Source organism: Peromyscus eremicus, chromosome 13, assembly GCF_949786415.1.
Source record: "Peromyscus eremicus chromosome 13, PerEre_H2_v1, whole genome shotgun sequence".
Classification (NCBI taxonomy): domain Eukaryota; kingdom Metazoa; phylum Chordata; class Mammalia; order Rodentia; family Cricetidae; genus Peromyscus; species Peromyscus eremicus.
The window spans coordinates 55944092-55971352 of NC_081429.1; the positions used below are offsets into that span (position 1 = coordinate 55944092).

A 27261-nucleotide genomic window follows, 5' to 3' on the forward strand; every position below is an offset into this window, starting at 1 on the left:
ATGCATTGAAAGTAAGGTCAGAAAATAACTTCTGAATTGATGACTGTTTGGAGATTTTCATTAAAGCTGTATAATGTTTGCAAAGGCTTTAGTCCTTTTTAATAACTTGAGATGATACGTCTACAGATTGCGATCTGGATTGGTTTGGTGAGCCTCAGGGAGGGCCATACGCTGACAAAAGGAAGTGGTGGGAGATTGTAGATAGCAACTTCTCTGTTCTGAGTCCCTCAGACTGCAGGCTTCCGTGTGGGACAGCAGGCTGTCTGTTTGACCACAGCCTACTTACTGTGTGTGTGAGTGTGCGTGCACATAACTCATTCCCTGGAATTCTCCCATGGAAAAGCAAAGGAAGGAAGCTGAGGGGAGGATGGGGCGATTGCATCCTGTCCCCTTCCCAGGGAGTGGCCACAAGTGCCTCAGCAGAAGGGACATAATGTGATCGGCTTTTTCACTTAGGATGCCCGAGCAGTAGCAAGACTTGGTGTGTGGCCAGGGTGGCTCATCGTTGTTCTTAGCTGGACAAGACTGTTCTGCAGAGGTCCACCTCTAGTCCTGCCTAGCGTTCCATTTCTGGAACATCCGAGGAAGCAGGGAGAGGCAGGGGCATCCGTGAAGTGGACCTGGCAGGCTCCGAGAGCCACCTGAGGACTCCAGGCCTGCTGCGGCTTCGGTTCTCGGTGCTGTGTGAGGACATGGCCAAGTGGCTCGGCCAGGTGCATGGTTTAAGCAGAATGTGACATATTCCTTCTTGCGGCTTCCTCTGCCTGGTTTGAGCTGATGGATTCTACTCCGAAAAGGCTGAGAGGAACTCTCTGAGACTGTTAAAGGTAAGGTACAGGAAGATCCTGTGGAATGAATTTCATTCCTGCCTGATTTCTGTTCTCTCTGCCTTTCGCTCTGAGAAGTTCTTCGATGTAGTCCTCTCTGTTGGTAATGGGTGGTTGTTAGTGAACTGGTGTCTTTGTCACAGTTAGTCATTTGACAACTCAGTGCAGGAGAGCAGTGCTGGGGTTAAGACAGGAAACTTTTGTAGTCAACAGGAAGTCCCCTTATTGCATTCTAGAGCCCCCTAGTTGGAGTGGGTTGCTTTACTTGTGTGTGGCAAGTACAGCTTCTTCCTCCAAGAATACTTTTGGAAGAGGCTGAGACTGAATCTAAATAGGATTCATTATCTGCCCCTTGAGAAAGTCATTTTTTTGATGAAATTTAAAGCTTTTCTTTCAGGGAATGGGGTGTTTAAAGCACATTGATTTTTCAAAGGAAAGGGTCAGTGGATAAGCACGTGGAGACAATGCCCTACAGACCGTGGATGTAATGATAATCTCAAAATTAAAAATAAAAGAGGATTATCTTTGAGTGACAGAAGGAGAGAGAGAGACAGAGACACACAGAGAGAAACAGGATTTTATGTAGTCCAGGCTGGCCTTGAAGTTGCTATATAGCCAAGGATGACTTTGAACTTACCATCCCCTGCCTTTGTCTCCTGGGTCCTGGGCTCACAGATGTTGACACTGTGCCTAATTTATGTTGTTCTAGAGTCAAACCTAGGGCTTTATGTGCTAGGTAAGTGCCCTTCCAGTTGACTTATACTCCCAGCTCTGGAAAGTATTTTTTTAATAGTTAAAGAAAGGAGGATGTACAGTCAAAACCCATTATCGTTGCTGGTAACGTTTTTATACACTTGCTGCTGAAAAATTAATCTGGTTTCCTTGTGTGGGGTGGTGAGGGCATCTCCATGTGGTTCTTAGGGAACTAGATTTAAGACTCATTAAGCACTGAGTGACTTCCATTACAGAACCGGTCAGGTCTACCAAGTTGTGTGCTTCAGGGCAGTTTCCACTTACTATAAAGTATAGTGACATCCAAGTACATGTCTTGGATGTGCAGCCTTGTGGCAAGTGTTGGTCAAGAGTGCAGAGGTTTGGGCTGGGGAGATGGCTCCGTCAGGAAAGTTCTTGCTGTGCGGGCATGAGGACCTGAGTTCAGATCCCCAGAACCTATGTAAGGTGTTGAGTGCAGCAGCTCATGTCTGTAACCCCCAGTGCTGGGGAGGCAGAGACGAGGATTCCTGGAGCACACAGCTCAGCCATCCTAGCCAATTGGTGAGCTCCAGGTTCAACAATAGACTCTGTCTCAAGAAAATAAGATACGGAATGATTGAAGATCGTCAGTGTTGACCTCTGGCTTCCACAGACATGTGCACATGTGCACATGTATTCCCGCGCTAAAGATATACACATACTAAAAAAAGAGGAAGTTTTAGAAACAAAAATAAGCATGCTTTTGTTTTTATTTATGTGTATTTATGAGGAATTAGACAAAATTAAAAGGAAAAACTGGGAAGCTGGAGAGAGAATTCGGTTGGTAAAGTGCTTGTCTCCCAAACATGTGGACCTGAGTTTGATCCCAGAACCCTTGTAAGAAAAAGAAAGTTCTGGGTGTGGTGGGGTGTGCTTGTAATTCTTTGCTGAGTCAACAGAGACAGGGCAATCTCTGGGGCTCACTAGCTAGCCATTCTAGCCCAAATAGTGAGCTCCAGGCTAATGGGAGACCTTATCTCTGTTTCAGAGGGTGACATCTGAGCTTGTCCTCTGGCTTCCAGATGCATGTATCCAAACATACATGAACACACACACACACACACACACACACACACACACACACACACACACCCCACAAATCAGAATTAAAAACTAAACCATGAAAACATGGGGAATGAGGTTGAAGAAATGTGCTTTTGCATATGAAAATCAGCCCCTTTTGAAAGAAGGTTGAAGTAGATGAAAAATTATACAAATGCACGTGTTTTACCCTTACGATGTTCCTGGCTTGCATGGTTTATTCATATTCTCCTTGCAGCCCTTCTAAGGCAGGTACTGTTAGTATTTTATACACTAAGGAGACAGAGCCTGTACCATAGAAAGGAGAAATGAGGCTGAAACTTTGAGCTGCTGTAGCCACTGCTGCAGCCAGTCCAGGGGTGTGGTACCCATGGCATCTGCAGCATGGGCTTACCACCTAAAGACAGAAGGCGCACATCTCTCGCGTGTAGAAGGTCCATTTGGACTCGGTGCCAATGGTGTGTTGCATTGAGGATTCTGCTAAGTGATGGAGAGCAGGAGCTTTCTGTTTTGACTGAGGTTGGGCAGGGGGGAAGTTGGACTTTGAGGAACTGTTTGGGTAAAGAGAGGGGTGTGTGGTAGACATAAAGGATGAAATTACAGGATGGTGGTCTGATGTGGAGAGGAAAGAGATGGGTGAGCCACCTTTCAGAGCTGCAGAACTAAAGGGTCAGAGCTTTTGTTTTAAGGGTGCATATTTACATGTCCCACTGCTCTCTGCACATGAAGGATGACAGGAAGAGCTCCATGTCCAGGTTATGACTGTGGGACTAGTGTTTGCCTGTTCATAAACACTGGGGACTGTCTTCTTTCCTTCTACAGGGTGCTCTGCATACAACAGACAGGGTTGTTTGTTTATTTTTAATGCGTATCACTTCACTCCCCTGCTTCAACTTCCAGTAAGTGACATTCCAGCATCCTCAGTTTGGATGCTTGCTGTGATATGGACAGACAGTGACATGTAGCATGTAGTGAAGCATTTATCTAATTATTCCTTATCAATAAAACTCGGGAGTCAGATACTGAGATAAGAGTCTGCTCTCTCTCTTGTTCCTGGATCTAAAAGAGGCTGAGACCCTCTCTAAGCCCCACCCTACTACTTCCTGTATCTCTGACCTCAGCCCTCCAAAACTTCTATGGCTAATTTTGGTCATCTAGTAGCCAGCTCCATCCTCTGATTCAAGGCAAACTTTATTGCCAATCTTGGGAGCATCAGAGTGAGATCAAAATATCACACAACATATAGGAACATAATCTTTGGAGCAAGGTCCTGGACTTACTATGTGGGTACTATAGTCCTTATCTTAGACATGTTTCTTAATATCTCTGACATTACCTCAGAACTGTTGGTGATTTAAATGAGCTAATAGAGTTAAAATGCTAGGGCTGTGCCTGGCACCTGACATGATGTATTTGTGTATCTAATTATGGCCACTTGTCCCATCAGAACAAAATCTCCACAAGAACAGAGCCTTTCCATCTTTTTATCCCATCTGAATCCTTACCCCATGAATACTTCCCAGCAGATAGTGGATACTCAAATATTTGTTGAATTATGCTTTAACCCATGTCATTTTCTTTATTCTATCTATAATTCCTCTTATTATTCCTTTGAGGCTTAAACTGTTTAACTATCTCTGACCTATTACCATGTTGCCCCAAATTAGAGCCTGTAGAGAGTGTATTTTTTTCTGTATTTTTTAATTACTGTTTTCATTAGTATACAAAATCATGGATTATGAGATGAATGTATTCATATGTCATTATACTTTGCACATATTCACTCTCTGAATTATTCTCCCTTGTCTTTTCTACCTCCTGCTGCTCTGTTTCCTTCCTGTACATGGTCTTTGTCTTCCTCCTGCTTTTACATTTCGTGTGTGTGTGTGTGTGTGTGTGTAAATATATTAAACAGTGTCAGATATGTGTATATTTAACTGATCTATAATGTTTTAGTTGATCTTATTATATATACTGACTGAGTCTAATGTGTGAGTACTTTTCTCATCAACGTGGAGGTTCAGGGAATTCAGTCTATCATGACCGGGATGGTGTCATGACAGCCTCATGTCTGTAGCGGAGTGAGTGTGTGGCACTTTCTTTTTACATGGTACTGACAGGGAAGTGAGGAGAGATTGGCTGCAAAGGGTTGTGCTATAATTCCCAGGCCTTGTCTCCAGCAACCAACTTCTTCCCAGCCCTGCTTCCTGAAGGTTCCATAACCTCCGCAAACAGCGCCACCTCCTGGGCCAACTGCTCCTATAGATGAGCCCATGGAGGACATTCCGCATCCACACCCAAACATTGGAATCTCCATAGAAGAGAAAATGCACATTGCCCTTCGTTTCATTCATATTACCCTCTGTGTGCCTGCCTCCCTCTTCATCCAGACTCTCCCTTTCCTCCTGCTTCGGTCCTCATCTGCTTTTATCACAGGCACATGCACACACACACAAATAACAACAACAACAACAACAACAACAAAACAGACTCTGCATGTGATGAAAACATGGTATCTGTCCTTTTGAGTCTGACTGACTTTACATCTCTAGTTCTATTTTCCTGAAAATTGTATAATTCTGTTTCTCTTCATAGCTGACTAAAGCTTCATGGTGGATATTCTCTGTATTTTTAACCCACCCATTCAGTGATGGTCATGTCAGCTGATTCTGTGCACTGTGAACAGTGCGGTGATAAGCACGAAAGGGCAACTATCCCGTAGTTTACTTAGAGTCCTTCAAGTGTGTGCTCATAAGTGGGGCAGCCGAGTCACGTGGTAGTTCTGTTTGTAGGTTTTGAGGAACATTAATATTGATCGTAGTGGATGGACAGATTCACATTTCTACCTACAGCGGGTGAGGATTTCTTCTCCCTCCCTCCCCATCACGTCTTTGAGAGCATTTATTGTATTTGGTTTTCATGATGATAGCCCTTCTGTTTGGGGTGAAATGGAGCTCAGTGTAGTTTGGGCTTACATTTCCTTGATACTAAAGATGGTGTAATTTTTTCCCCCAAAATGTATGGGCTATTTGTAATTTTTTCTTACTTTTAAGTTAGATGATTTTTTTGATATTTAATTTTTTAGAGTTCTTCATATATTCTAGGTAATAATTCTATCTAGAAACCCCCATTCTGTAGCCTCTCTCATCACCCTGTTGACTGTATCCTTGGCTGTGCAGAAGCTTTTCAGTTTAATGAAATCCCATTTATTGATTCTTACTATTATTTCCTGACCTATTGGAGTCTTTTGTGGAAGTTTTGGCCCAAGCTTATATTTTGAAATATTTTCTATGTTTTTCTCTAGGATCAGCATGTAATGGCACACAGGTAAAGCCACGGAACATGTGGCAACATGTAGATTAATAGAAATGGGCTGAGTTTAATTAGATCTAGCTAGCAAGAAGCTTGAGCCATAGGCCATGGCCATACAGTTTGTAATTAATACAAGCCTCTCTATGTTTATTTGAGTCTGAGTGGCCGTGGGACTGGGCAGGACACAGGAAGACTTCTGACTACACAATCTATTGCAAATAACTCACTCTGCTTTCACAGTGTTATTTGTTATAAATTTTTATAATAACCAAATAAAATGCAGGTTTCCTAGCTGACATACATAAACCTTCAGTCACTGTTTCGCTTGAAAAATTTCAAAGAATTAGAGTTTTGCCCGTCTGGTGTCACAGAGCTATAATCCCAGCTTTTGGGGACACTGAAGGAGGGATTACAAGTCCAAGGCTGCTTAGGCCGTAGAGTGAATTTGGGCTCAGCCTGGACAACTCAGTGAGACCCTGTTATCCCAAATACAAAAGGTAAAAAGATAGGTGGATAGCTGTAGCTCAGGGTTAGCTCTTGCCCAGCATGTGCAAGGCCATGGGTTCAGTCCTACCCACGAGAATGCTACTAAATATTCAGTTCTTATACATGCTGCATAAGAAAGAATTCAGTTGGAAAAATGTGTAAATCTTCTCTTAGAAATATTCTGAAAGTCTTTCCTAAGAAGGAACTTATTGGACTAGTGATATGTCTCCATGGTAGAGTCTTTGTCTAGCATGTTGAAACTTTGGCTAGATCCCCAGCACTGCAAAAATCAATAATAATAATAATAACAACAACAACAACAAAACATGTTTAGGATGTTTCAATGGCCTTTGTTTGAAACTTGTCACATGATCTCCTTGTGTACTGGTGTGTCCTGACCAGTCCTTAGAGGACATCAGGAGGCCAGCGTATCCAGTGGATTGGGGAAGAGAAGGAAGGTTGGGAAATGAAGCCAGAGCCGTAACTGGAGAGAAGTGGGTGGCCTTGTCGTGCAGGGCGGTGCAAGCCTTCATTGGAAACTTGGTATCTCCAGAAATTGAGCTGAGCAGAGCAGACACAGCTTCAACACGTCCACATTACATCTGTGCTTGAAATGGATTCTCCTATAAGCCGCTGCTCACCTGCTTCACATTCTCTCATATCCTCAGCCGCAGCTGAAATTCCTGGGATGCATTTGCTGAAAAGAGTCCAGATGCATCTTCTCACTGATCTGTCAGCGACGTCCTCCCTTGTCAAAGTCATCATTTGATGGACTAGTTTAAGTCGCACACTTTGTAAGGGAAGGTGCTTGGCAGAGTTCTTGCCTCTGCCCTGAATGTCTGGAGTGGTATATGTTCCGGTTGCCTGTGGTTAGGACTTGGCTCTGTTCCCAGCATGGATCTAGTGAAGCATTTCATTTTCTTTGTGTGCTCCCTCCCTTGTGGATGATGTCCTGTATAGGAGATAGCAATAAAGCATCTCCCCTGACAGGTGGCTTTAGGAGCCTACAGGGGCATTCCACTCTGTTCCACCCTGCCAGGACTCCCATCCAGAGTGCTGTCCACCAGGCGTCCTTCCATGGTCCTGTTGTTGTTGTGTTTATTAATGAGTTCTTTTCATCTCTGTATATGGGTGTTTTGCCTACACGTGGGTATGTACAACAGGCACATGCCTGGTTCCTGCAAAGGTCAGAGGAGGGTGTGAGACCCCTGAACTGGAGTTGTAGATGGTTGTGAACTGTTACGTTGGTGCTTGGAATCCAAACCAGGTTCTCTAGAAGTGCTCTTATCTCTGAGCCCATCCATAGTCCCTTTTAATGCATGGATGTCTCCAAGCCCAGAGCTTCAAGTCCTTCTAAGGGCTCTTCTTAATTAGCCTGGCCCCCCTCCTCCCCCACTCCCTTTCTGTTTCTGTTTTGTCTTATGATATACCATTGTCCTTTCTTACCATCTCTAGTGTATTTTTCTCAGACTATTGTTCTGGCCTCTAAAGTGTCCACACAAGTAGCTCTAAGGCCACCCTTACCTAGTGGGTGGATTTTCAGTGGGTGGCCTGGGACCTCCTGTGATCTCTGAGCATGCCTGACATATTGGGGTTTTTTTTTTTTTTTTCCCCCAACCAGAGAGGATTTTGATGTAACAAATTGGGCACGCTGGGAGACTGGGTTTAAAAAAAAATGCTAGGTTTTACAATTCATGAGGAAGTTTGTTGGTGCTTTCTCAAAAGATGTGATAAAATTGATGATCTGTTTGGTAAACTCAAAGGTGAAAACCCCCTCCCCACTGCCATGGGCTTCAGATCTCCATTATAGTCAGTGTTCAATGTCAGGGTGAGAGTCCAGTAACCCTCTATACCACATGCTGTAAATCACGACTGTTCTGCAGAGCCCTGCAGTCTCTGCTGAAGATGTGTGCCTTGCCCGGACGTAGAACAACAGTCTTTATTCAAAACTTAGCTTTCTTCAAATCTCTAACTAGATTGAATGTCCAATTCCTGAATGCAGCCACAACTGAGCCTGGTTTTTTGTGAGTCACTGTTGAGGCATAGTTATTTTCAATTTGTGTTCAAGGGGTAAACTGAAAATCATCTTATGTTTATATTCCCATCTCCCCCTCCAAAATATGGAGAGGAGATGGAATTATTTTGAAGCAAAGGAATATTTGTAAGCATGGCTTTTCATTTATCTGACACAGACTATCATGGGAATCTTTCTTCATAAATTTTGTGTCTATTTTTGAGTCCCCTGAGTTGGTTAGCACTATAGTGGGGCCTTTGAAGAAGTTTTGCTTGTTTGTTTTTACTATATCTCTAGAACCTGGGGCGGGGGATCTTAGAGATATTTGTGTAGATATAGAAGCATTTCAAAATCCAAAATATATCTGAAAATGTTTAATATGCTTGGTCGTATTTTCTACATATCATTATGGTAAAAGATAATTTATTGTAGGTTTTCTGTAAGTCCAGCTTATATATAGGGAAAAATGAATCTTTTGTAAATAATTTTCATACCCATCTCTGTCTCTGTTTTTGCATTTTCATGGTATTTTGAGAGTAGAGCTAAAAATATTCTTTACAATTACATGGTAGGTGGATTCATTAAATCTCTAGTCCTTTGTCTTTTTGGTTTGTGCTGTAGTTTCCTTCCTAGAGAAGCAGTATATACTCCTCGACTAAAGCAGGAGTTTTATTCCTGGTAGCAAGACAAATGGGAAGGAGATGAGAACAGGGAACAGGCAAGGAGCAGGGCAGATTCATGGAAGCTGACGTGTTTTCAGGATGAGGAGAAGGAAGGCCCCTCTATAGGGAGAGGTCAAAGGTTAAGGTGAGAGAAGGTGATAGATGGGGGGGGGGGATTGGATCAACAACACGGTCCATGAGGGGAGTGGAACCTTGAACAAGAAGGAAGCCAGGATGCATGAACATACATACATATACTACTCCCTGTCCTCCTGTGTTTTCCAAGTGAGGAAGAGTTAAAGTCAATTTGTAAAAATCTGAGAATTCCCCAGGTGGCGGTGGCACACGCCTTTAATCCCAGCTCTGGGAAGGCAGAAGCAGGAGGATCTCCGTGAGTTTGAGGCCAGCCTGGTCTACAAAGCGAATTCCAGGACAGCCACAGTGGGTACACAGAGAATCCCTGTCTTGAAAAAAAAAGAAAAAAGAGAGAGAATTCCTCTCCCCATCTAAGCAGGTCTGATTGTTTAAAAAAAAAAAAAAAAAAAAGTGAAGTAACTACCCTTGTCTAATCTAGAGCATTGATGCAAGCCCATTATTCCTGGGCATGCCAGTAATGACGAGTCGAGATCACTAGTGGGTCTTATGGTGAGTATACCCATCAGGAATAATGTTTATCTGCAGTTAACAGACACAACCACGGTGTCTTAGCCAAACAGGAACTCCCTTGTCCCTAGGTAGCAGGAAGCCTGAATACGGATGGTTTCAGAACTCTCCAAACTAGTTGTCAAACTGTTTCTGGTTCCTTGCTCTGCTAATGTGTGGCTCTCATTGAAGAGAATTGCAGAGGATCAAGCAAAAGGATGCTGAGCGCTTCCCCGCCCACTTCAAACCAGAACAGTCTTACCTGAAGGTCCCGCCGATAAGCTCTCCCTTCAGTCTTACTGGCCAGATCTAGGCTACAGGCAACTTTCTTTAGCTGCAAAGGATGGTGAAGATGTGAGTATTTTTAACCAGGCACAACTGTTGCCTTGAACAAAATTGGAGCTAAGTTGGCAAAGAAGTTCAGTGGCCAGGCAGCAAGCAGTCTGCCCCAGGCACCGTATACAACCGTATACACCGTTTAAACCCAATGGGTACTGATTGCCTGAGCACCTGCTACATAAACAGCAGGGTCACATCTTGTGATGGAGTCGGTTGTCTGATGGACTGCCCAGGAGAGCAAGTGATGTCCCAGATGGGACATGCTTTCCGATTCCTAAGAATCGTTCTTAGGAACTGTGGTCTTTCTTGCCCTTCCATCCTAAAGAATCATTGACTTACAATGTGATAAAGTCAAATGACATGCCAAGACCAGCCCGCCCAGAGCGTTGTGACTTCTAGAACCCTGAACCCCAGCCTAACATGAACAACAACAGCAGTCCTCCTGAGCCCTCGATTCTGGCCTGTTTCTGATTTCTTTCAAGTTCAGAAGAGGACTGTTTTCAACTTGGGACTATTCCTCTGTTTATGAATCATTTCTCTGTCTTCCCATCTTTATTGCAGGTTTTACTTTATCCTGTCTCTTTTCCCCCAACTCTCAGAGGTATATTCTAATGTTTTTAAACATAGTGGGTGCAAGGTGAACTGAGAAGCCTGTGTCACTGTGCTTTTCAGTCATAAGACAAAGGTTCAAGCTGGTCCACTGTGAACAGCTTGTAGCCTGTCACTCTTTCTGGCCTTCGTCAGGGCAGGGCAGAGCCAGATGCGGTCAGAGCATCCCTGCTTCTCCTGAGCACAAGCCTGTTGTCTTTTGCTCTAGAGTGTGAGGTGAATATTGCAGGTTCTGTGTGGTGTGATGAAAACCTGGGAGATGCTGTCTACTGGCCTGTTCTTTGGGCCCTTCTTGGTTCTGCCTCTTACTGTTCTTAGATTAGCTTAAGCTTCGCCGCCTTTGTCCTGGAAGACAAAGTTTCTGGAGCCTCTTAGCAGTGTTCCCGCCAAGCTGTGCTGCTGCCCGGCTCAGCTCCCCGTCCTTGAGTCCTTGGTTCACCCACCTGGAGTTCTGTTGAATTCTCCCGGTTTCGCTCTTTTCTACTTTTGATAAAGATTTCATAGATGGAAGTTTGCCTCACCCCTTCTTACAACTCAGCTCAGCCCTGAGGCTGCAGTAGCTCCCCACATTGTGCTTTGCAGTCTTATCTTTTGGCAGCACCCTGGCCAGACCCAAAGGTGCCATCACCTTTCCTGTTATACCTCCAGTTTCCTCAAATAGATGCAAATGCGGAAACTCAGGGTGATAATGTGCAGGAGGCGGCCATTAGAAACAATGTTCACTGATGTCTGCCCTCTTTATTCCCTTCTTTCTACTGATTTTAGAACTTGTATTGATCTTTCAGCTAAGAAAAGGCAGGTTGTAATTAAGCTAAACGTGTTTCCTTGGTCTTTTACCAGATGAGAATTCTCCAGCCAACTTCTGGGATTCTAAAAATAGGGGTGTGACTGGAACCCAAAAAGGACAGATTGTATGGAGAATTGAGCCTGGACCGTACTTCATGGAACGTAAGTTGTCAATGAGCTTGATACAGTCTTAAAATTGTACATGTGTGTTGAATGTATAGAACCGTATCTGAATGTTATTGTTATTGTTTTGGACTCTTATTTATATATTTATGTCATGAAGCCCCATACTAGGAAATACGTTGTTTTAGAAAATGCTTATTGGAGATTGAGCATTTAATATTGGGCAATTAATATTGACTTTATTGATTTTAGGAATCAGAAAGGACAGTTCAATGTTTTGATTAACTTAAGAATTCTGTTTGCTTTGGGTATCCCTCATTTCTTACTGACAGAAGGTTACCTTTTGTGCATGCAGGTCAACAGAGTATGGATAAGGTAGTCTGGGGCATACTTCCACCAATGTCAAATACTAACAATCAGAAACTGGATGCAGAGAATCAACCATTATCTAATCAACCCCGTGCTGTATTTGTAAATACAGATGTTTATATAATACAAAGTTCATTAGAGATACCACATATGTTTATTTTTAGTAAAGTGTGACAGGGTGTGTGTGTTTATATTCACCACTATATTCCTGAGTATACAGGAATTCCCGGTGTATTTTTATGGAATGGAAAGAAAGCAGGTAAATAAAATAGGATTTGTCATTTGCTAGTTTACTAGTCAGTTCAGGTCAATTTGAGTATCTTCAGAAGTTTTTTTTTTTTAACGTATGGGGAAACATGGGCTTTTGAGACTTTTTCAATAACGTTGTGCTCTAAGAATTAAAATTTCTACATGCAAAGGATTTATTGTAAGTAATTCTGTGAATACTAGAAATAAAAGGACTTATCGAGACAACGTATAAAGTGCAGTTTGAACAGATGGGAACTTGATGTAAACATCTTTAGTGAAGCTTCTAAAACATCTGTAATATAATATGTTATTTTAGAAAACCAGCTTCTCTGACCTTAATCAGCGTTAAAGGTATGGGGTAGTTTCTTCCTCCGTCCTTTCTGCTGGGTCAGTGCTCAGTAGCCTCCTCTCATCCTGCTTCTGCCCCGTAAGGTGTGTCCTGTTTCACAGTCCGATGCTCTGGTCACATTGTCTGTGTAAGCCTTGTCAACACAAGAAACACAGCTGTGACCTGCTGCGGGATGGTCTGTATGTCAAATGTGTTGCTGATTGGTCAATAAATAAAACACTGATTGGCCAGTGGCCAGGCAGGAGGTATAGGGGGGAGTAACAGAGAGGAGAATTGAGAGAACAGGAAGGTGGGAGGAGACACTGCCAGCCGCCACCATGACAAGCAGCATGTGAAGATGCTGATAAGCCATCTTGGCAAGGTCTAGATTTATAGAAATGGATTAATTTAAGATGTAAGAACTGGATAGCTAGAAGCCTGAGCCATTAGGCCAAACAGTTTAAATAATATAAGCGTCTGTGTGTTTATTTTATAAGTGGGCTGTGGGAGTGCCAGGGCTTGGCGGGACCCGGAGAGAAAACTCTCCAGCTACAGTGACCTCAAAGGGATAAGAGGTCATTTATTTTGGAGACAAATATGGTAGACTGTGGCCCTGGCACCCAGATTCAGGTTGGCCCAGATCCTATGTCCCAACATTGCAACTGTGAAATTTTATCATTACAGAATGAAGAAAATCATAACCAAGACAGTCTTTCTTCCTTCTGTTCATTCATTCATTCATTCATTCATTCGTTTGTTATTTTTCCTTTGGTTGAAAATTTAGATTTTTTTTCTACACAATATAACGTGATTACAGTTTCTCCTCCTACTCTTTCCAATTCCTCCCCACCTCCCCTTCCATCCTGACCCACCCTCCTTTTGTCTCTCATTAGAAAACAACAGCATCCAAGAAATAATAATAAAATACATAATTTATGTAATATAATAGGACAAAACAAATAAACAGGAGAAGACCCAAGAAAAAGCATAAGAAACAGACATAGAAACACTCATTGGCACATTCAGAAATCCTATAAAAACACTAAACTGGAAGCCATAATATATATGCAAAGGACCTGTAGGGTTTAAAAGAGAGAAGAAAAATATATGAATGAAATAAAAATAAAATGTATGGTAAAATTAAAACAAGCACAAAAAGCAAAAAGCTCTGGCATGACGTTATGAGACAAGGAACCTCCAAAGACACCATCCAGCTCACTTCTGTTGGCCATCCGCTGCTGGGCATGCAGCCTGCTCCTAAGAGAAGTTTGTTTCCCCCATTTCCAAGTGTGGTGCTGGACTCATCCCGTGAAAGAAAGAAACGTGGGGACATACGTGGGCCTGGGATTCTAATCTGAGGGCATTATATGGAAAGCGAGAAGAACATGCGGGAAAATACAGTGAAAGAGCTGATTTTACTTCTAATATGATTCTTTCTCTAAAAGGATCCCAAGGTTTAAGAAATTGATTAGGTGAACAGTATTGCCAACTAAATGCCATGGCAAAGGTAAAACTGCTTTCCTATTAGCTCCTGAATGCTGAAGACCATGCTTGTGCTTGCCTGGAGACTGGGGGCACAATCTTTATCATAAAGCAATCTGGTCTGAGGAAAACCAAGAACATGCTCAGAGCATCACCTTTTCTGTCCAAGGTTCATACTGCCCTGGCTATTGAGGCTATCTTAAATAGTAAATATAGCAATTATAATATGCCACGTGGTAAATACTTGGAAAATGTCTGCAGACCTCTTTCTGCTGTTCAGTGGGCTTGGATATTGAAGCTAGATTAGAGAAGTCACAGAAGAGTAGGTTCCCCTGTTCTTCATTTCCTTTTTCATATGTAAACCTGTGGGTACTACAAGCAGGACTATAGAACAAAAACTCTCCGGTGTATTTAAGGGCTGAGAAAATAGTTGGAGTTCAAGTCTAGACAGTGTATCATGATTCCAGAAGTACGAAAGAAGCCCCTCCTAACAAGCATCCCGATCCACAGTGTATAAAACATTAAATAAGTGGAGTGTTTATCTCTGATTATCTCCAAGCTTAGAAGTCAAGGGTGTCCTTTTAACGTCATCTTAAACCAGTGTCTGACTCGGACAATCTTAAGAGAGCTTCACAGCATAATGCAATCTTATGTGGATCTTTGGAGCTAATGGCATGGAGTCAGGAAAAAGTCGGTAAGCCATTTAGATAGCTTCTAAAAATTCTGGATATTGTCAACCTCTGGCCTTGAAAATATAATATTCAATTTTTTCTTTCATCTTAAAGAAATGTTTTTGTCTTTAGCTTATTAGAAATGCAAACAAGGTAAGAGCGTTTGAAAATTGATCTGTTTAAGTTAGAAGCTAAGATGCTCCAGGTTGTCAGGTAAACCTTGGAAGATGCAGACATCCCAGGCTTATACTATTACAGCCTTCTTGAATGGCTCTGAAGGAAAAACAAAATGGATTTGATTTTTGATAGATGACCTTAGGCATCATGAATACTTACTTGTTTTTGCAGGGGCTGGGGACACGATTCAGTATTAAAGTGCTTGCTGGGCAAGCAAGAGTAGTCAAGCTTGAATCCCTGGTACCTTACATAAAATACCAGGCTCTGCGGGGCTTGTGTGTAACCCCAGCACTGGGTAGGACGAGGGACGTCAGATACAGGGGCATCCCTGGAGTTCATTGCCTCACAATGAAGCCCAATCAGTGAGCTCCAGGTTCAGTAAGAGACCCTATCTCAAAAGATAAGGTGGGCATTGGACCTCTGCCTTTAACACCAGTATACAAAGTGGTTAAGTATATAATATGTATATTATATATACACACAAAAAAAGAAAGCCAAAAAGGGGGGTGCTATAAAGGTTGTCAGCTACCCTTCCAGTAAGCATATTGCCTCCAGTGAGTTGCTTGTAGAAACTAAGTGGATCGTCTTTGCTGTATGTATTCTTCAGTTTTAAAGTTTTAAGGGGTTTCAACAGTGTCCTGGCATACCAAGATATGTATTTGATTGAATGTAATCTTTCATAAACATGGTTCTCCTTTTAGTCATTTGTACTTAGGTGGGGTTTTTCTGCCTTTATTTTTCTTCCTTCTATACATCTAATCATTTTCTCCATCATTATGAAATATTTATTGATCGCCAGCTTGGAGACTCTATTTTAGCCACACACTAATCTTGGATCAATGAGTGAACTTAGAAAATTTGCACTTCAATTGTGTGTTGCTGAATATCGAATTGCTTTGTAATTATTAAGGCAAAAATCAAACCACTCATGTTTGCATTCATCTTATAGTATTTTTAAATTTGTATCTGTCTCAGCCCTTAGAAGCAACATAAGCAATGTAAGTAGTATGCATGACCGTCACACCACTGAGGAGTTGGGGGGCAGGCTTAACTTAGTGCCTTGATAAATATGCACATTATAGGATGGCTTTTCTTGGGAAAGATGGGTGGTCTCAGCCTCCTGTTTTCACTGCTAGGCTCCCTACCCTAATGCCATCATTTTTCAGTCCCTTCTCACTGACACATAAGCATGTTCTTGCTGCTTGGAGACTTGGTACTTTTGGCTGTCATTCCTCTTACACTGTGTTGGGTTCATCTCTCATCCCATAAGATTTCTGCCATGTCTACAATGATATTATCCACCAAGAAAGGATTTCCCACTGCACAGACCCTTATTAAATACTAGACAATTTGTAGTAATGTGGAAATGGAGAATGAGCATGCTACTGGGATTGTGGGTAAATGTCTTCAGAAGTGTAAAGACTAAAGTGAGCTCTTCCTCAATTTGTAGCTCCTGACTATAAGGGCAATGAATAGGGCCATTTCATGACAGCATGCAGGGCAATGGTGAAAATTACGTAGTAGAAGAAATGAAATTATATGACATTTCCTCTTATAGTTAGAGATGACATGTTGAGCACTAGCCTTCCATTGTCTATTGCTGTGAAGAGACACTATGACCATGGCAACTCTTACAAAGGAAAAAATTTAATTGTAGGCTGGCTAACAATTCAGAGATTTAGTCCATTTTCATCACGGTGGGAAGCATGGCGGCATATAGGCAGACATGGTGCCAGAGAAGTAGCTGAGAGTTCTACATCCAGATCTAAAGGCAGCAGGAAGAGAGAGTGACACAGGGCCTGGCTTGAACATCTGAAACCTCAAAGCCCACCTCCAGTGACACACTTCCTCCAATAAGGCCACACCTCCTCCAACAAGGCCACACCTCCTCCTAATAATGCCATTCCCTGTAAGCCTATGGGGGCCCTTTTCATTCAAACCACCACAGTTGCCTAGTTACCAAAATCTTCAAGAAGAGCAGGTGGCACCCTTTAACCTGAGAGTAAAAGGAAGATGTCTTGCTAAAGCACACCATGTTGATTGAGAAGGGTCTTGCTTACTCACCACTATGTGCTTTATGAGTACTCCTGCTGGTGGATTCACGCAGATGCCAGGTCTCCAGTACTTAGAGTATGGTGCAGATGAGCTCATGCCCATAGAACTCCCCTCAAAGGCCACTGAGCTTTGCTCTGCTCTGAGAGCCCTTGTGCATGTGGCTTAGGCTTGCTTTTTGCAGAATATTGTCACAGAAGAAAGCAAGTAGGGGAATATGCTTTGCTTGCGTCTGTAGAGTTCAAACATGTCTCTAAATTTGTTAGTGTTCAAGAAAGCCGTTTGTAGGAGTGTTCTGAGTGAGGCAGAGCAAGAGCAGAGCCAGGCATGCGGTTCTGCAAACCCGGCACTCACTCCTGCATTCTAGCTACTCATTAGTCCTGACTCTCATCCCTAGACCTGCTTGTCCTGAGACTCCACCATGTCCTTACTAATCTCCTTCCTGGTCCCCGTGTTCTTCCTCCTGGTGCTTTTCCTCTTTAGTGTTTTTCTTTTGTGATTTGCCATGCCTGGAATTGTCATCTCAGCAACTAAACTGTAAAATGCCTGCTAGGCCAGAAGACACTCCTGGAGTCCCTTGCACTCTCTGGCACAGTGGTGGCCATATATATTGCTGGATGCATAGTAAAATCTTTTGATTGGTGGTACTAAATTGTGAGTTATTGGGCAGTTAATGAATGTATATAAAAGGAGTTGATACTTTGGCCCATGATGGAACTTTTTGGGGTTTAATATTTGGTCATTGACAGGAAGGGTGTGACAATATAAATTCTCAGAAGAGAATTTTACTTGTATGATTCTCTTAAAGTGAGCAAGTCAAATACTTCCCAGGATGCTGTTTGGAATGGTCAGGAAAGGCAATCGTAAATTAATGTACTTGGGAAAATACATGGAACAGCCCCATTTTAACAATCCTTGTAAGCGGAAGTTTCTGTCCCACCAGCAACTCCCAAATAATTGACTTGGAGGCTTAATACTACTTAAAAATACTCAGCTAGTAGCTCAGGCTTATTACTGACTAGCTCTTACACTTAAATTAACCCATAATTCGTATCTATGTTTAGCCATGTGGCTTAGTACCTTTTCTGAAAACAGCATTCTCATCTTGCTTTCTCTGTCTAGCTGGCGACTCTCTCACTCTGCCCTTCCCATCATCCTCAGTTTGGCTTTCCCACCTGACTTCCTGCCCAGCTACTGGCCAATCAGCATTTTATTAAGACAATTTGAGTGACAAATCTTTAAAGTATATAAGAGGATTATTTCACAGCATTTCCTCCTTTTTGTCTAATTAAAAAGGAAGGTTTTAACTTTAACATAGTAAAATTATATAGAACAAAAACAGTTATTAAGTAAGAATTACTGTAACATTAATCTATTTGCATTTGGCAAAGTTAGAGAAAATGCTTAATTATTTTTCTTATCTTGGTCAGTCTAAAGTTTTGTATCTAATTTATCTTTTATTATAACTAAAGAAAACTGTAACTATAACTAACTGAGATTAACAGTTGTTTTTTTTTGGATTAAAGTACATTCAATAATCTATCCTTTTTCATCATAATAAACTATCCTTTTCCTCATCATTTCTATATTATATCCCCCTTTCTTCCTTAGAAGGAAATTGACTATGCCAAAAACAATTTATAACCAACCCCCTAAACAAAAACAAACATCTACCACCTATTTTGAGGGAATGTGGGCATAGTTTTCTAGACTACTTCCTGTTGATTGGGAGTACTGGTAATCTTTTTGGGACCCTGAGAAAATTTAGGATAATTGTTAAGTCTCGGCTGTAGTATTCTGTGAGGTTTGATCATCTCAATCAGTAGCCTTGAAGCTGTTCTGGATGCTAGATCATCTTGGCCATCATTTTTATTGGTGTCTGGTCCCCTTGCTCTGAAAATATATAAACTCTTAAAGGTAACATACATATCTGTATTAATACAAATATAAAACTATGCATTGCATATAAACCAGCTAAAGATAATTTTTTGTTTTATGTTTGACCAGGTAAAATATATGTTACGTGTCTTGTAAGTTACTTTTGGTTTATTTTTTCATGTTTGTAGTCAGGATTTCAGGGGGTCTTCCTCAATCAAAGCTGATTTTCCTTAACTCAGAATGAATCCATAGCCTCTCATTTCCCGTGGAAATAAAAACACAACTTCTCCCCCAAAATGACATATCTTTTGACTTAAAGTTTGGAGTCAAGATACTTTTTCAATGTATAGGTTGGTTTAATATAGCAGTTTCCATAATTAAAAGCCTCTTAGTAGTTAATATTTGTTCATTAACAGTCAAAAATATAAAGACAACACATTGAAATATAGAATCCAGACTCTGTATTTTTCATCTTATGTGACTTAATCATATGTTGTATTACTCTATTACCTTTTTAAGGACTTCACTTATCATTTTTAAATCTTTGATGTTTCTACCCTTTTTATTCTCTCTCAAGCCTATGTATATTTTGGAACACACTGTAACCCATTTAGAGGTTTTTGTTTGTTTGTTTGTCTGTCTGAATCTTTTTACTGTGAATCTTTAACCCTTTTTGTCTGTATGAGCAAAAGTCCTAAATCTGCTGTGTACTCTATATTGTAGCTTGTGTGAGATGGTGAGATTCCGCCATGTTTCAGCTCAAGCTGCATTCCGCATCCCCTTTTATTGTGGTCCACATGAGAGACATGAACTATGAAGCTGCTCTTGGCTCCATTTTTGTGTATCTAGAACCCTTTCTTTTAAGCCTTTTCAGGCTACATGTGGATGTAAGCGCCAGTTTCTGTCCCACCAGCAACTCCCAAATACCCAGTAGCCGCTTCCCAAATAATGACTGTTTAATATTACTTACAAATGCCCAGCTGATAGCTCAGGCTTATTACTAACTAGATCTTACACTTTAACTCATAATTCTTATCTATGTTTAGCCACATGGCTTGATACCTTTTCTCAAAATGGCATTCTCATCTTGCTTCCTCTGTGTCTGGCGACTCACTCTGCCCTCCTTCCCATCATCCTCAGTTTGGCTTTCCCACCTGACTTCCTGCCCAGCTACTGGCCAATCAGCATTTTATTAAACCAATTTGAGTGACAGATCTTTCAAGTGTATAAGAGGATTATTCCACAGTAAATCCTGGTGACTCAGTTGAGAGGAGCTCCCTCTGTAGACCAGATCTGCCCCTCTGTGGCCTATGGCCTATCCTGCCAACCCCATTGCCTCTATAGAAGGACACCTGAGGGAAAATATTCATGGTGATTCAGGCCTCAGGAAACAGAGAAACTATTGTGATCCTAGTTTTAGGTTGAGACACTTTTCACTTTATGCTTTTGAAAACTAATTGCTTTCTAAAAGCTGTAATTGGTGTATGCATTGCTTTTTCTCAAGGTCAATTATTTGAACCAATTTATAAAGCATATGAGTTTCTATATGCTTAGCTCTATGGATCTGGTTCCTAAATTTAGTCCCTATTTAGTAGTTCATTTCAGTCATTTGGAAATTTAAAGTCATGTGGGTTCCTGGAGAGTCTACCCAGTCTATACTTTGTTAGACTGATTTGTTTTTTATATTTCTAGTAGTAGCCATAATCTGTTTATATTAAAGAGGTTAAAGTAAAGTCTGCAGAGTTCATGGCTGACTTACAGAAAATCAGAACAGCTCACCTGTCACCCAGAGCAGGCTGGAGTTGAGGTTAGATAACAACACAGGCATGAGGCACAGCACTGCCTGGCACTGTGAGTACATGGCAAATGTAGCTGGTCACATTCTTATCTCTGCTCTACAGAGTATATTCAGTATTTTGTTTGGGCATTGTTTTTCTGATACATTTGTGATGTTCTTATGAAGTTTCCACAAAGCAGATAAATCTGGGCATGGTGGTGCATGTCTGTAACCCTAGCACTTGAGAGTCTGAGGTAAGTAGTCTCAGAGTTCAGGGCCATCCTGAGCTTCAGACTAGCTTAGCTGGCATATTAAGACCCTGTGAAAAATAAGGCAATAGAGAAAAGCCAAATAAACAGAATCCATGAGGAATTGGTAAAAATCGACTCTGGTTGGAAAAAAAGGAATTGTCCTCAGAAAGGATTGCCTGAGAGGGATGTGGTGTTTCTTCGGCAGATTCACTGTTTTTCTCCCATTGCTTTGCAGCGGAGATCAAAATCTGTTTCAAGTACTACCATGGCATCAGCGGAGCCCTGCGCGCCACAACCCCCTGTATTACTGTGAAGAACCCAGCTGTGATGGTGAGTTCCCCTCTTTGCTGGCTTCCTCCTGAAGCCCATGAAGAGTTCTATTTTTGCACGGGCAGCCCTGTCAGGGTCATGAGGAACAATGAAAAGGAAACACACGACGGTGTGGACACTGCTTTAGGAACGGAAATGTGTTACAAGGCTACCATGACTGCATCTGCGATACCAATCAGTGGAAAAACACTTGCAACATAGCAGTCCTGTGTATCAACAGCTCTTCAAGGGAACATAGTGAACCACAGTGTTCTGTCGTGAAGGCTTTTGCACGTGGTTAGTGGGAAATGGTGATGCTGTATCTCAGATGGATTTACATGAATGCGGTGTGTAAAGGGGGAAAGGAACCCAGTTAAGTCATAATCATTCTACCTGCCAGTCACCTCAAGGAGCTTTTACCTGAAGAGACTGTGTGATGGGAGTCATATAAGGGCAGTTTCCTCAGAGGTCTGAGTTTAAATCTCTCACAGAGTGCTGAGTGGGAATCTACTGTTCGGCAAAATATGGCCACTATGGGAGCCAACTTCTTCATCAAGCCCTCAAGTGAAGAAAGATAGCCATTTACTTTGAAAGAAAAATTCTCCATTTCTAGAATGGTAGTTCACTTTACTTTGGATTGCTTTTACAATTTTCTGACTTTTTTCTCTTGGTAGATCAGCTTTAAAAATCTAAAGTTCTCATAATTGGACTGATGGTTTAGGAAGATTCCCAGACTCTAACATATGTGAATGCTTGTAGGTTTTTGTCATTAGTAAAAGTAAGATTGTAGCCAAGTTGTTGTGGCACACACCTTTAATCCCAGCACTCAGAAGGCAGATCTTTGTGAGTTTGAGGCCAGTCTGGTCTACAAAGGGAGTTCCAGGACAGCCAGAGCTGTTACACAGAGAAACTCTGTCTTGAAAAACTAAAACGATTATACAAGTCTAGGAAAAAATTCAATTCTTATGACATAGAATCTTCACTGTGTGTGTGTGTGTGTGTGTGTGTGTGTGTGTGTGTGTGTGTGTGTGTGTGTGTTGTTGCTATTTTGGAAATAGACAGAGGGTCAGGTTAAATCCCCCCAATTGAGGAAGTAATCTCTATAGATGACATTTTGGAATTGTCCAGCCTCGCTGTGTGCTGTTTTTGATAGTGCCTGAATCAGTCAGTCGTTTCCTTTCATTCATTATTCTGAGGTATTTCCAGTGGGTGTGTCTGCTGCATGCCAGGCCTCCTGCTGGGAATCAGATGGTAAGAAGAGCAAAGTTGTCACTGTCACTGCTGTAGTGAGGGGGTGTGGCATCGATCAGATCACTTAAGTGATCCTTGTATGAGGAGAGAAGTAGACCTGTGCTAGCTTGTAGCAGTAGGACCTGTCATGACCAGGAATGCTCTGAGTGAGGGCGGCCTAGATGACGCTGCTTAGGTGAGGAGGGAAAAGGGGGAAAAAAAAAAAAAAAAACAGACAAGGGGAATGTGTGAAAAATGGTTAAAATTATGTTTGAGTCTCTATGATAGTAAACCTAGTATAGAATATAGGAAGAATAGCCTGCATTACTACGTAAGACTTTGGGGGTGTCACAAAAAGATTTACACTGTTGACTACAAAATCTGCCATGCCAGTGTAACACTGGACTAGATTGTCTTCTCTTTAATATTGTAAAATGAAAAGTTACACACCTAGAAGATAAAGCTGTGTCTAATCAAACCTCTGAAAAACTCATTTTGAGTGAAATTAGACAATAAAAAGTAAAGCCAACCCTTCCTGAATTCAGAGTCATTTCAACTTGAGCAGTACTACAGTCTAGCTCTTCCTGAAGGCAGTGGGAATGTCTGTCTAGTCCACTGCCCGTTGAATGCATTCTTGTGACTTTCCAGTGAGATCACTCTGCCAGAGCCTGCAGTTTGGGAATAACTAATGTGCTTCAATATGACTTCAGAGCTTTGTGTAGACAACAGCGCTGCAATCAAGAGAGAATGTTTTCATTGAAAAACTCATTAATGGAAGTGGTGGTCAATGGATTTCTGAACAATCTGGAAGTACTTGGGTCTGTATTCTCGGGTCTAACCTCCTTTGGGGAGGTCAGTGCTATGCCGTGGTCCCGGGCCATACAGCATGTGTTTAAATGTTGTAAGTAACAGCACTGGTATTCACAGTGCTTGCTCAATATGACTGTTCCATGCCAGATGCAAAGAATAGGCCTGAGGAAGACAGCCGGGAGTCTCCCCAGGTCAGGAAATGGGCCACTGTCCTGACCCTGTGATCTTTCCCACCTATCCTTTTGTGATGAGTCAAGGATGAAAACCACTGCCTCCTCTGTCATTTGTGTGTTGACACGTTGACGTCATTGCCATTTGTCAGAATACACCGTGAGATGTGTGTCAGAGCCTTGCAACGGGAAACCCTTCAGCTGCAGGGCGGGCTCTGGCACTGTGTTGTCTCTGTGCCTGGTTGACAGTGTTCCTCTGGGTTTTCCTGGAATGGATCTATGGAGTGAGTCTATTTAAAACCTCCCTCTAATCACTGCTGCAGACATGCTTATTACGACGAATGGCTCTGTATTCCATTCTAATGGTTGGCCTTCCGTGGGCTTATTGCGGTGTGAGATAAAGTTGTATTCTGTGAGTGTTATTTCAGTTGAGCATTTTGCCAGAGAGGTGGCACTGTTTTTCTATGAATTCTTTGGTAATTGTTTTTAGATGAGTCTTTCTACACGAACTGTTTTTTACAATGAAAATTGCAGGTGTCTTCTCTTGTTCCTGTAGCTCCTGAAGATATTTTAATTAGTTTATGAGCCAGGTGTGGTGGTATATGCCTGTAATCTTAGCACTTGAGGAGAAGGGTGAAACAGTAAGATTGTGAATTGTCAACCTGGGCTTCATAGTAAGACAATGTCTCAAAAGAAAGAGAGGGGAGAGAAGGAGAGGGGAGGAGAGGAGAGAATTCTAAATGAAAGCAGTCCATTAATCTCTTCAGCCACAAATACCTCAGCACAAGCAAGTGCCTGGTTAGACACAGATGTTCTATTCCTGGATGGACGTGTCTTACTTATTAAACAGTGCGTTCTACTCAAGGCAAAGCCCTGTCTGGGGGACCCACGATCCTAGTGCAGTGGGGAGTGTAGGTTACTACTGTCTGTCCCAGGGGAAGTCTGTATCACCCGTCATAGTCTAGGTCCTGTGTGCTGGAAGCAGGATGAACGGTCACAGAGATCTGCTGTCTAGACAGTTTGCTGCTGCCTCCACCCCTGTGAATCTGGGAATTGTGAGTCAGAGGAATAAAATCCATTGTCATAACTCACATTTTTGTTGAATGAACGCTCTATGATCATCAAGAGATTGGGATTACGGGGGCCGGGGAGGTACATAACTCCATCAGAAAAACCCTCGCCTTGCGAATGTGGGGACCTGAGATTGATCCTTAGAAAACACATTAAAAAAATGCTGGGTGTGATTGCACACACTTGCAGTCCCAATGCTGAGGAAATAAAGACAGGCAGATCCTTAGGGCTTGCTGACCAGCCAGCCTTAACCTACTTACTTGGTCATTTTAGGTTCATGAAAGTCCTTGTCTCCAAAGAAAAGGGGAAGAGCACCTGAAACAGTGACTGAGGCCATTCTCTGGCCTTTCCATGCACACACCCACACACAGGAGAGTGAGGAGGAAGGAAGGGGAGGGAGAGGACAGAAAAGAAAAAGGTGTGATGGATAAAGAAAGGTCCTAATGCAAAATTATCAGGCAGTTGGTTGTCACACAGTCTTGCCTAATTGTCACATAATCTTGTCCAAGGTGCAGAAGGTAGAAAGAAGACAGTAGAGTTGACATTGAACTTGACTTGGCTCAGTGATGGTCACATGTGACGCTGTGTGAGTTTTCCATGGGGAGTACAGCAGAGACAAGGAGGAATCAAAAACCGGAGACATCCCGCACCAGACGGAGGTTCAAGAGTGAAAAGCAGAGTTTGTTCACACGTTGGTGCAGTTGGGGAAAAGAGACTGCTAAATAGAAATGACTCAATTCCAGACATGAAAAAGGAAAATGAGGATTTATACTCAAGAGGCAGAGTCAGTGGGCGAAAAATTATTAAGAGGGCCAAGAGGGCGCGGTAATAACTCTTGATAAACTAACTTAAACATAATTTTTGCTGAAGGCAGGCCAGGGTGATCAGGTGGAACCTGGAGCCTGGTAAGGGATGAAGAGTTTGGTCCGGTATCAAGAGTGATGCCATAGTGAGGATAGGGATTCTCTCTCGATGAAGGAGAATTTTTATAATCTGTGAAGCTAGAGACAGAAGGCTAAGGTGAGGCCTGGTTGAGCTGAGGGCTCACATGAGCTTGACTAAAGTTTGGTGAAGGAAGGAACCTTGGTAGGGTTTAATATGAAATTCTGCCTCAGTTCTGTCCCCTGGTAATGTGTACTTCGTTTTCAGAGTACCACAGATTTCTTGGAAATCATAAATTATGTACTAATTGTATACAAATGGAGAGAAAGATCTAAATTTGATTTGTGGTCTATAAATTACTGCTTTGTGTAAGATATAATTTACTCAAAAGTTTTTAGGGAAAAATGATTGTACAATAACGTTACACGGTCCTATCATTGCTAACTCCAATAGCCAAGTACCCACACTGCAGTACAGCAGAAGCCTGGATGTAGGTAGGACACCTGTGTGGTCACTTAGAGATAGGAGATAAGGGAGGGTGACTTGGTGCATGTTAATGAATCTCACATAAGTCGAGAATTTATTCCCGGCTTTCTTATTAAATATGAGGAAATTTAGTGTTTAGTTTCAGTAGTAATATGAATATATTCCTCCAGGCATGGTGGTACATTCTAATAATCCCGACACTTGAGAGGCAAAAGCAAGAGGATCATGAGTTCAAAGCCAGCTTGGGCTGTGTAGAGATGGATGAGAATTACTAAGAAGGTGGGGGGTGCGATCACAAACCAACCTCCAAGAATTCTTGCTGAAGACAGGCCAGAGTGGTAGATATCACCAGGGTAGGGGAGAGGGCACTGATGACAGTTGAGAAATTTGGTCGGATATCAAAAGTGATCTCGTCTCAAGGGACGGGATTCTCTCTAAATGAAGCAGGCTAGCCTGAGCTGTATAACAAGACCCTGTCTTAAATATAACAAAAATACTGCTACCATCAGTGTCACCCACACATACGAACACACACCAGAGACAGACAGACAGACAGACAGACAGAGACAGCTGGCCTCAAACTGGTGATTCTCCTGCCTCATCCTCCTGAGTGCTGGGGTTTTAGGAATGTATACCATAAATAACTGTATTCATACTAAGAGGGAAGACAGAACAAAGTAGGTTGGTTATATTAAGAAAGATTTCAAAGTTCATATTTTCTTTGAATGGAGTAAAGATTAACTTTAAATATGGACCTTTGGTCCTGTATTTTGTAATCTACATTTGCATATCTATTCTAAGATTTGAAATTTTGAAGACATGTACTACAATGCATTTTGATATAAAAATCACTGTATGTCCAAACAGATGAGGGTCCCTGGACCATTCGATAGCATGATTCCCATATGAAATTTCACACACATTTTTCTTCTCAGATGGGAGCGGAAGGCATGGAAGGAGGTGCTTCCGGAAGTCTACATTCTCGGAAACTCGTCAGCTTCACGTTGTCAGGTAAGTGTCTGAGTGTGGCCTACAGTCTGAGGATATGTAGTGTCAATATAGGCCACAGTCCATTCTTCGTAGTGTCACATGTGGCCTAGAAACTAGGTTATTTTGAGTTCTTTTGATCATACTTCTGGAAAGTCAAGTACATATCTTACCATGATAAAATTAGATGATTATTATGTTTAGAAAGTACTCTTTTTTTTTTTTTTTTTTTTTTTTTTTTTTACCAAGTTTCCTCATGGAAGGACCCTGTGAGTATAGAAGGTTATTGAAAGCGTGTGTAAACTGCTAAATAACTCTGCCAAGGGAGCTTTGGTGATTTTTAAACAATCTGTGCTTACTTCAGCTAGAGAAAGAAAAAGTTGTGAAGGCCTGAAGTAAAAACATGAAAGGCATACTTCTTTCTGTGAGGATTGCACATGAAGCAGACAGATAGCTGTTTTCATAAAATTAAAAAAATATAGTAAGTA

The 27261-nt window shown here is 41.9% G+C and overlaps 1 long non-coding RNA gene across 1 annotated transcript; it reads left to right on the forward strand.

The window, feature by feature from the left end:
• The first annotated feature begins 11526 nt into the window (after nt 1–11526).
• LOC131923378 (uncharacterized) lies at nt 11527–26798 on the forward strand. The gene is made up of 3 exons (XR_009382592.1): nt 11527–11633; nt 21064–21158; nt 26722–26798. It is a non-coding gene; the product is annotated as an uncharacterized LOC131923378 (long non-coding RNA).
• Nucleotides 26799–27261: the final 463 nt, after the last annotated feature.